Below are 10605 nucleotides of genomic sequence, written 5' to 3' on the forward strand. Positions count from 1 at the left end.
ACCAAGCAGATAGCCAAGCAATACTGATCGGTCGACTAAGAGAAGGCTAACCGGGTGATCGAAAGAATGCCAAGTGCGCGTGAAGCCTATGCGCTGGATAGACACGGAACCTGAGACTAAATGAGAATGGGAGCAGAGACCGTGGATTAAGCACGAATGGGAGCAAAGGCTCTGTGAGCCGAGTCGGGTCGGATCCCGAGAGACTGAAAATGATCGAGATCAAAGCCTGTGGATCAGGCACGAACACGATAAGAGCCTGTGGATGGAGCGCGAACGGGAGCAGAACAATCAGGCGGTTATGCGAATGTCAATCAAGGAGGAAAGCGAGTATCGACCGAGTAGTAAATGCGGGGCAAAGCGATGAGTGAGATGCGAGGGATGAGTTCCCGGCAAAGCGGCAAGGGAGGCAAGAGCGGTGAGTGTCGGGCATAGCGGTAATTAAGATGCGAATGGTGGGTGTCGGGCAGAGTGGCGAGTGAGTAGTGAGTGTCGACCGAGCAACAATGGTGATCGAAAATGCGAATAGAGAGTGCCGGGCAGAGCGATGAGTGAAGCAAGTGTGATGAGTGCCGGGTAGAGCGGCGAGTGAGGCGAGCCCCTGACTAGGGAGTAACCTGACCGATTAGTAGTTGAGCATGAGATCCTGGCCGGGAGGTCATTGGTCGCGAGAGCATGCTCGCTTATAACTCACATGGGAAGAGAGTCTGGAAGATGTGAGAGCATGCTCATTTATAACTCGCGCTGGGGCGAGAGTCTGGAATCCAACCGGGAGGTCGTTGGTCGCGAGAGCATGCTCGCTTATAACTCGCACTCGTGCGAGAGTCTGGAGGCGTGACAGCATACTCACTTATAACTTGGGCTGGGCCAAGAGTCTGGAGCTGTGATAGCATGCTCACTTATAACTCGCGCTGAAATGAGAGTCTGGAAGCGTGAGAGCATGCTCTTTTATAACTCGCGCTGAGGCGAGAGTCTGAAAGCGTGAGAGCATGCTCACATATAACTTGCATTGGTGCAAGAGTCTAGAATCCCGACCGAGAGGTGATCTGGAGGCCTAGCCAGTACTTGATCTGGCGACCTGGCCAAGAATTGATCTGGAGGTTTGACCGAGACTTGATCTAGAGACCTTACCAGGAATTGATCTCGAGAACTAACCAGGAATTGATCTGGAAGCCTGAACAGGAATTGATCTGAAAGGCCAACTGGGACTTGATCTGAAGACCTGACCAGGAATTGATCTGGAGACCTGACCAAGAATTGATCTGGAGTCCTGACTAGGAATTGGTCTGAAAGCCCGACCGGGAATTGGTCTAGAAGCTTGACCGAGAATTGGTCTGAAAGCTCGACCGAGATATCGTTAACGATACTCCGATTCGAGACCAGTGGTGATACTCTGGTCTGAGACCAATGGTGATAGCTCGACCCCGAATGGGGGAGATGAAGCCCTAAAATCCATAGAAGCGGAGCCCGTAGTAATATGAGGGAGGAGAGCCTTTATCATACCTAATCGTGGAGTTGTGTCGACCGACTGAGGATCTGCCTCGGTCCCTCAACTCTAAAATACCCGTGCAATCAAAGAGAGAAATAGTGTCGATCTCGTGACTCCCAAATGTCCGCGGAGTCAGAGAGAGAATAATCTGAGCCCTGACCATCAAAGGGAGCGAAACCCATGGTAATATAAGAGAGCAGAGTCCATTGCAATAGAAGGAAGCATAGCACCGTGGGTGAAGGGAGTAGAGCTTGTGGATATAAGAGGATGCAAAACAGGCAGAGGATGAAGAGCATATAGTAGTAATAGAGTGCAACGCCTATAGCAGTAAGAGAATGCAGAGCCCCATGGTGAAGGGTGCAGAGCCTGTAACACACCTGATCGGGAAGCTGGGCCCTTTGTCCCTGATCGGAGAGTAAGGCTCCTAGCCTGTAATCAAAGAGCGAGGCCCTTAGATCTTGATCGGGAAGTTGTACTATGTCACTAATTGGGAAGTTGTGTCCCTAGTGTATGAGTGGGGAGCTGTGCCTCTAATGTCTGATCGGGGAGCTGGGCTCCTAGTGTCTAATCAAAAATCGAAGGCCCTAGTATTTGATCAAGGAACTAGGATCTTACTCTCTTATCAGGGAGTTATAGCAGCCCCTATAACCATAAAAAGGGAGCAGAGCCTGTAACATACCTGATCAGGGAGTCGTGCCAACTGACTAAGGGTTTGTCTCGATCCCTTGACTCCCAAATACCCGTAGAGTCAAGGAAAAAATATAATGAAAAAACTAACCTGTCGGCCAGTTGAAGCTCCAACTCAATCCCTCGACTCCCAAATGCTCGTAGAGTGAGAGTAGAAGATAATATGTTTGTCGGGATCCTCCGGGACTGTGATAATGATATAGAACCTCCCAACGTCGTCCATCTTCACGTTCCAGAACAGGTGGAGAAGATTCCCATAGACGACGCCAAATTGATCCTGCCCGAAATCTAAGTCAAACGAACCACCTGGTGAGGTGGATAGAATGTTGTCCGAGTCGTGATGTCCCGGAGGGGGGTACGCTGAGATGACTTCTATGTTAACCAAGTCTTCAGAAGTCCTTTAGTCAACGCTACCTGCAGCCAGCGACCGGGTTACCTCGGTCCCTGGTACCCGAGGCTCAAGGCAGATCCAACGAGTATATAAGTAATAGACTAAGACATACAATAATAAAATACGTATAGAATATGAACAAAAAACGTACCTTGGCCCAGGGGGCGCCCTCGGATGGGACGCTGCTCGAGTTGTCAGGACCTGGAAGAGTAAACGAATGCACCGGACGAGGAGATGGATCCGACGACGTGGAGCCAGGCACAATGGCATGAAATCGGATGCGACCTCGGCATGCAGGCCGAGATAAGACATCAGCACATAGGCTGGGATAAGAGATCGGCGCGTAGGCCGGGATAATACATCGGCACACGGGCCGGGATATAATATCGGCTCGCAGGCCGGGATATAATATCGGCTCACAGGCCGGGACAAAGTAGCAACTCGCAGGCCAAATAATATCAACAACGATGCGAAGGCCAAAACGCAACACATAATAATGGCTCCCAGATTCGATAGTAGCAGCGCAAAGGCTTAAACACCATATCGGCACGAAGATCCGACCACATCAACAACACCATGTCAGAATAAGGGATGAGCCAACAAGTGGATTGCCGACCCGAGGGCTACCAGTGAGTGGAGGATGACGACAAAGGAGGCTGCGAAGTGTGGCACTGGTCGGCAAGGCAACGGGGGCAGTATGGATGGCATCGTGTGTGCCGAGGAGGCGGTGCTAGTGTGGCGTAGCTGGCATCCTGGTTGGCGGTGTCGGGAGGAAGCTCTTGTAAGGGATCAGTGGCCGGCTAGAAGGGGGGTTGGAAAGCTAGGTCACCCCCAATTCACTTTCTTCTCTACAAGACGTTAGTGCGTAGCGGAAATACGAAAACTAAAACAATGAATATAAACAAGAATACAAACGCTAACCCGATTCCTTTACGTGGTTCGGAGATTGCTTGCTCCTACTCCACGGCGTGTCCTTGAGGTGGACCAACCCTTGACCCTTCAGTGGATCAATCCCCGGCAATCTCCGGCTAGCTCTTACTCCTTCTCGGTGGAGTACAACCTCTCACAAAGCTCTTTTCCTCTTACAAGATGAAGACTTAGATTAGGAGGAAGAGAATGACTTGGAAGCTTTGGACAATTGCTAAGGAGTTATTCAACAAGCATGAGTAACCTCCTTCAAACCCCAAAGCTTCCTATAAATAAAAGGAGAGAGTTGATCATCATATCAACTCATATTGACACCAGTCGACTGACAAAACCATCAGTCAGCTGGTGCTACCGTTGGAGGTAGCCAACGGCTACTTCGTAGCACTAACGGTTGGCCAACGGTCATTTACCAGTCGACTGCTAGTTTTAGTAGTCGACTGGTCACTGCCGACTGAGCGAACAGAATGCTTCTGTTTTCTACCAGTCGACTGCTAAAATATGCAGTCGACTGGTGCAGTCAACTGCTAAAACATGTAGTCGACTGGTGTAGTTGACTGCTAAAAGTTGCAACCGACTGAACTGCACCTTGTTACACACTCACACTCATCCTCTCTGGAGTCGCCCTTGAAGTCCTCTTCCTCAGCCTTTGTCCCTCAGATGCACCCGAGCTCGCGGCTCCTCTCCGTGCCATCCTTCATGTTGCCTTAAAGTCCGCTTCCCTCGGCTCCACTCCGTTCCTCCTCATCCGGCGGTCCCTCAGATGTCTTCCACACCATCCTTCACTGACTCAAGGATCCGAGCCCTAGGATGAGCTTCCCAAGCTTAGCTGCACCTAGCTCCTCATGTGTGTTTCACCAAGTCCTGCAAGGCTCAAACACATATCAAACACCTATGAAAGCATAACTTAAACTCTTTGACACACACATCAAAACCATGATCGTACCGATCAAAACTTAGGTCGATTGCACCAATAATCTCCCCCTTTTGATGTGTGGTAATATGTTTAAGTTAGGCATAAATAATAATATTGAAAATTAAAAGCAATATGTAAACATGAAGGATAATACACAAGCTCCCCCTTAACACCTTAATATTTTCTCTTCAACCTTAATTTTCAAGTTTTGCACACAATTAGGTTTCTAACTTGAACCTTCCCATTTCTCCCCCTTTGACACCATCAAAAGTTGTACCAAACATATACTCATGCCAAGGTATCAATGTGGACTTAAAAAAGCTCAAAACCAGCTCTTGAAGGTGTTGGAAAACAGCTACCAGTCGACTGCTAACTGTCGCAGTCGACTGGCACATTACTGATATGAATTTCAGCCTTCCGAAGACAACTTCAGAAATGCATAACAAATTCTAGAAAATTCAAAAAATCATAAAATTTTGAAGACGTATTTATTTTAAGGGGCTCTATCTAGGAAAAATATGTTTTCATAAAAATTCATCATATTTTTGAAGTTTTGATAAAAACTCAAATACCTTGAAAATCACTCAAGTTTGTATCAAATTAAACCTTAGTTTTGAATTCATATGTTTCAAAATAACTATTCACTATAAATAAAACATAGAATTATTTTCAAAACATTTGAAATGTCCAACTATGATCTATGGACAAGATATCAATTAATTAAACATTTGTTTTCCCCATAGTTGACCTATGATCACTAAAAAATGATACATTTCATAACTCATCAAAATGTCATAAGCATATATGAATTATTTGTATCATCCTAATATCTCACATTTATGGTTAGAAAATAATGCGAATCATTGTGAGATAAAGGTAACCTCTACTTAGCCCTTTTGATCATGAATTTCTATCAAGGCTAAGTGCTCCCCCTTAAGGTCTCAAGTCAACTATTTTCAAGGATTTGAATTATGATTTCCATGGTTGACTTGACCGAAAATCCTCTAACTCTTGAGGATCGATTTTGGCACCCAATAGAAATTCTTTCTAATTGGATTAACCAAATATTCCTTGGGGATCCATTTTCTATCTATGGTCTTGGTTTTTAATTGCCCCATAGCAAGTAGACAATGGTAGGTCTTTTCATTGTTGGGTTCATTGTATCCTAACCCATTTTCTTAAAACTTGCCCTTTGGCTCCCAATTATCATGTTTAGGGTTTTGGATCCAATTTCAAATTTTCTAGGGGCATTGGTAAGATATTCTACCTTTTCCTTTAATTTCCTATTTTCCTCTTCTAAACATGAATCATTTGAACTTGTAGAAGAAGCATGCATATCATTGTCCTTAGAACACATGAATTCTAATTTTTCATTAAGCATGCAAATGTCATTCTTTAAGGTTTTATTTTTCTTTTTTTGCCTTGAACAAATTGTCATTTGTACTTTTAATAATCTTAATTAAAACATGAGGAGGAAGATTGTATACCTCACTTACCGAGACATCTGAATCCGATGTTTGACCTCCCCCTTCACTTGAGCTCCCTTCTTCATCTTCACTTGAGCTCCTTCCTTCTTCTTGTTCGGATGAGGTGGAGGCCACACCATCAATTCCCATTAGAGAAAAATAGGACACATGATGCTCTTCTTCCTCCGATGATGATGGATCATCCCATGTTGCTTTTAGGTTTTTGACTTTCTTCCCTTTTTCTTTTATCTTTTTTCTCCTCCTTCTTCTTTCCTTCCTTCTTCTTTAAGAGAGGACAATCATCTCTTATATGTCCTTCTCCTTGACAATTATAGCAAATGATCTTCCTTGTCCTACTTTTGCTTCTTGAACTTTTCCTAGCATGGGATTTGTTAGATGAAAATTTTTTAAATGTTCTTCTCATTTTTCTTACCATATACGTCTCTTGGTCGCTATCCGTTGAGGCACTTGATTTTTCAGAGTCAGAGGATGGTGGGGATGAAGACTTCTTCTTCTTACCCTTTCCCTTGTTTGCCACAAGGGCTACTCCTCTTGATCTATGGGCTTCTCCATCTAACTCTTCAACTCTAGTTTCATGGAGCTCCATTGTTGAGAAGAATTCATCTAGAGAAGATTTCTCTAGATCCTTTGAGATATAGAATGAGCCTACAATTGAGCTCCATGTTAAGGTTCTTGGGAAAGCATTGATGGCTTTCATTATGATGTCTCGGTTTGTAAGTGTCTCACCTACACTTGTTAGGCCATTTAAATTTTTTTTAATTCTAGAATGTAAAATTGATACCTTTTCTCCTTTTTCAAGCTTGATATTGGTGAGTTGAGTTCTGATCCGGCGGTAAGAAGGGAGGGCCCACCCTCTGAAGGGTCCCAGCCTAAGGAAGGATGGAGGGCTGGCCCAGCGAATAATGGTCCGAGCGGAGCTATAGATAACCCATCCATGGGCTTGGGTTTCCGACGCCAAGGCAGGAAGATCGAAGGGCCGAGCGGAAGTCCGCTCAGCTGGGACCGAAGGGCCGATCGGGTGGTCCATTCGGCCAGGATAGAGGCGAGGGTACAAAGGTGGCCGAGCGGCCTATGCGCTCGGCATGGGTTATGGGATGTCAGCAGAAGCATGTCTGATGATTAGGCCATACACAAGATCACACGATGGATGATCTTGCCGTCACATCAGGGGAAGGTTGCTACAGTAGCAGTATGGCCTTATGGACGTCTTCCTGACAGATCCATATCTGGGCATGGCCCTTCTGACAGACCCATACCTGGGCATGGTCGAAGGCAGGTGGTTGCTTTGACTGGTGCGCCTAGGCTTCTTCGAGAGGTCTATATAAGGCCTCCATTTCTTCATCGGAGGTACGAGGGTCTCCTACTTAAAAGCCACTTTTTTGCTATTCCTCGCCTGACTTGAGCGTTGGAGGGCCGTCGCCGGGACACCCCTCCCGGCTCGGTTTTGCTGCAGGTTCACCGGAGCGCTCGAGGATTCAGCAGGGAGTGCCACGTGCCCAGTGTCCGTTGGCTCCTGGTTCGGACAGGATCAAATTGGCGCCGTCTGTGGGAACGCTCCTGCATCCGACTGGAAACAATGGACGAAGCTGGACGACAACATACGGTGGCGCTTTCGACGGAAGAACTCGAAGCTCTGGTCGAGATAAGGGCCGCCAAACTTGTGGAACAAAAATAGAAAGCAGCAGCCGAGCGGCCTGAGCAACAAGCAACATCTGCGTCAGGTGGCCGAGCGGAAGCACCTCCAGCCACCGTCGCATTCCATCGAGCCTTGTTTCGCACCCCTGAAGCCGTACCAGCTCGAAGAGATAGGGGATCATCTTCAGACGAGATGCCAAGGCGGGATGACAGAAAAGGGAAAGCTCCCCGGGCGGACTCATCTCCCGAGCGGATCAATCGCCAATTCTCGGAGGCTATTCTACGAGACCCTCTACCCAAGCACTACGTGCCTCCGACGATCGGCGAGTACAACGGAACAACGGACCCGGATGATCATCTGGGTAAGTTTGATAACACAGCTACACTCCATCAATATACAGATGGAGTAAAGTGCCGCGTCTTCCTTACAACTCTCTCGGGATCGGCTCAACGGTGGTTTCGGAGGTTGCCGGACGGATCCATCACTAGCTTCAAGGACTTCCGAACGGCCTTCCTCCACCACTTCGCTAGCAGTCGGCGTTATCAGAAGACAAGTGTCAGCTTGTTTGCCATCAAGCAAGAGTCGAGAGAATCGCTGCGAGCTTACATCCAGCGATTCAACCAAGTGGCGATGGATATCCCAACGGCCACATCAGAGACGATGATGAATGCCTTCACGCAGGGCCTTGTGGATGGGGACTTCTTCCGGTCGCTCATCCGAAAGCCGCCCCGAGATTATGATCATATGCTACATCGGGCCAACGAATACATTAACGTGGAAGAAGCGCAAGCCGCCCGGAAAAAGGAAACTCCAACAGAGCGGGCACCTATTCAGGCCGAACGGAAACAGAACGCCGCTCAGCAGCCACCTAGAGGACCGAGGGCAGAAGCAATCCGATCCCCTCGTGTAAGGTCCCAAGTACAAGAAGTAGCTGCCGCTCGAAGCAAGCCAAAGAGGAGATGGACCCCGATGTTCTGCTCCTTCCACCAGACGGATACGCACAACACCAGGGATTGTCGAAGTTTGCCCTTCGTGGCTCACCCTGTGCCGCGGAATGCCGTACGGCGATCTACCTCAGCCGATCGGCGACAAAGAACTCAGGAAGCCGATCGGACGCGAGTTGATAGGCCACGGCAACAGACTCCCGATCGGCATCGCTCATCCAGGCGAGAGAATCGCCGAGCGTCCAGAGAACGGTCCCGACCATCCGCTCGTGAAGAGGGAAATAAAAGCAACACTTCCCGAGGCGAGATTAATGTCATCGCTGGTGGGCCGACCGGAGGAGACTCCAACCGAGCCAGAAAGGCGGGCGTCCGGCAGCTGCAGATCCACGCAGTCGGTTGTAGCCAAGAGCGGGCCAGTGGACCGGAAATCACTTTCGGGCCCGGAGACTTAGAGGGAGTTGAAGTGCCCCACGACGACGCTCTGCTCATTAAAGCGGTAATAGCAAATTACACTATTCACCGTGTATTTGTTGACACAGGGAGCTCGGTCAACATCATATTCAAGAAGGCATTCGATCAGCTGCAAATTGATCGAGCCGAGCTGCTACCCATGACAACGCCGCTCTACGGGTTCACAGGTAACGAAGTGCAGCCGGTCGGGCAAATCCGGCTGGCTACCTCATTGGGAGAGGAGCCGCTCAGGAGGACCAGGACAATAAATTTCGTGGTGGTCGATTCTCCCTCGTCCTACAACGTCATTTTGGGATGACCGACGCTCAGTGAATTCCGAGCGGTCGTCTCAACCTTCCACCAGAAGATGAAGTTCCCCGTCGAAGACAAGGTGGGAGAGGTACGGGGAGACCAGTTAGCAGCTCGGCGGTGTTACATAGAGATGGTCCGAGCGGAATCCAACTCCACTAGGAAGGCGCCTCGAATCGAGGTAAATGCTATCACTGAAAAGCCACCCGCCTTAATTTATGAGGAAAAAGAGGAGGTGCAGATTCATCCGACCCGATCGGAGGCCACGACTTTTGTTGCCTCTGATCTGGAGGAGAAGCAGAAGGAGGAGCTGATCCAATGCCTCCGACTAAATCATGATGTGTTCGTCTGGTCGACACATGAATTGCCCGGAATTTCGCCGGGTATAGCGCAGCATGAGTTGCACGTCCGACCGGACGCTCGACCAGTGAAGCAGAGAAAAAGGGATTTCAGTGCCGAGCAGAATGCAATCATCCGGGCGGAAGTAGAGAAACTTCTGGAGGCCGGCCACATACGAGAAGTGCAGTTCCCGAGCTGGCTGGCTAACGTGGTATTAGTCTCCAAGCCGGGCGGCAAGTGGAGAGTCTGCATCGACTTTCGGGACTTAAACAAAGCATGCCCCAAGGACTTCTATCCTCTGCCCCGGATAGATCAGCTGGTGGACTCTACGGCCGGCTGCGAATTAATTTGCATGCTTGACGCCTATCAAGGATATCATCAAGTGCCGCTCGCCCGGGAAGATCAAGAAAAAGTAAGCTTCGTAACGGCCGACGGCACATATTGCTATAATGTGATGCCGTTCGGATTGAAGAATGCCGGGGCCACCTATCAACGCTTGATGAACAAGGTGTTCAAGGAGCAGATCGGGCGTAATATGGAAGTCTATGTGGACGACATTCTTATCAAATCCGTCCGAGCGACCGATCTTGTCAAGGATATGGAAGAAACCTTCCGAACGCTGCGCAAATATGGAGTCAAGCTAAATCCCCAGAAGTGCCTGTTCGGAGCAAAAGGAGGGCGTTTCTTGGGGTACATAGTGACCGAGCGGGGAATCGAAGCAAATCCCAGCAAAGTGAAAGCCCTGCAGGACATGCCACCCCCAAGAAATACAAGAGAAGTGCAGAGGTTAACCGGTCGGATAACTGCTTTGTCCAGATTCATCTCCAAAACCGCCGACCGGAGCCTTCCATTCTTCAAGATCCTGCGCAAGGCTACTAAGTTCCAGTGGGATGAAGAATGTGACCAAGCGTTCGAAGAATTGAAGACATATCTTAATTCTCTGCCAGTGTTAGCCAAGCCAATCGGGGGTGAGTCACTTTATATTTATTTGTCATCGACTGAGCATGCTGTAGGCTCAGCACTTGTGAGGGCAAGC

Source organism: Zingiber officinale, chromosome 9B, assembly GCF_018446385.1.
Source record: "Zingiber officinale cultivar Zhangliang chromosome 9B, Zo_v1.1, whole genome shotgun sequence".
NCBI classification, from domain to species: Eukaryota; Viridiplantae; Streptophyta; class Magnoliopsida; order Zingiberales; family Zingiberaceae; genus Zingiber; species Zingiber officinale.